The sequence below is a fragment of the Trichechus manatus genome, unplaced genomic scaffold, assembly GCF_000243295.1.
Source record: "Trichechus manatus latirostris isolate Lorelei unplaced genomic scaffold, TriManLat1.0 scaffold00283, whole genome shotgun sequence".
NCBI classification, from domain to species: domain Eukaryota; kingdom Metazoa; phylum Chordata; class Mammalia; order Sirenia; family Trichechidae; genus Trichechus; species Trichechus manatus.
The window spans coordinates 462,893-463,699 of NW_004444219.1; the positions used below are offsets into that span (position 1 = coordinate 462,893).

At 32.1% G+C, this 807-nt stretch overlaps 1 protein-coding gene across 1 annotated transcript in view; it reads left to right on the plus strand.

The window, feature by feature from the left end:
* Window positions 1–807, plus strand: part of MYO6 (myosin VI) — a 103,843-nt gene that overhangs the window by 76,224 nt on the left and 26,812 nt on the right. The gene's annotated exons all lie outside the window — the stretch shown is intronic.

Sequence of the window (807 nt, forward strand, 5' to 3'; positions counted from 1 at the left end):
TTTTTTCCATCCTTTGAGTTTTAGCCTGTTTGTGTCTTTAAGTCTCAGGTGCATCTCTTGTAGACAGCATATAGATGGATCATGCTTTTTTATCCAGTCTGCCACTCTTCGTCTCTTTATTGGTGCATTAAGTCCCTTTACATTCAGTGTAATTATTGATAGGTATGAGTTTAGTGCTGTCATCCTGATACCTCTTTTTGTGTGTTCACAGTTTCTTTGTTCTCCTCAATTTTCTGTGCTGAGTTGTTTTTCTTTATGTATTTTTTTTCTTCATCTTTTTCTTTGTTTTAGATTTTGTGTTTGCCGGGTCTTTATGTTTTTCTACTTTTTTGTTTTGATTTGTAGGATTGTTAGATTCCTTTGTGGTTACCTTAATATTTACCCCTAATTTTCTAAGTTTATACCAGTCTTTTATTACTTTATATCACCTTAACTTCCCCTCCATATAGAAAATCAATGTCTCTATTTTTTAAGTTCCTCTTTTTTTGTTTTAATATTATCCTTTTTTTTTTTTTTACATATTGATATGTTACCTTATTTTCAATGTTTTAGCTTTGATGTAATTTTGATTTCCGTATCTGAGTCAATATCTGGTTGCTCTGTCCTGTGTTCTAGTCTCGCATTGTTAGCTGGTGTTATTATCTAACCATAGGACTCCCTTTAGTATTTCTTGTAATTTTGGTTTGGTTTTTGCAAATTCCCTGAACTTCTGTTTATCTGGAAATTCCCTAATTTTGCTATCATATTTGAGAGACAGTTTTGCTGGATATATAACTCTTGGCTGACAGTTATTTTCCTTCAAGGCTT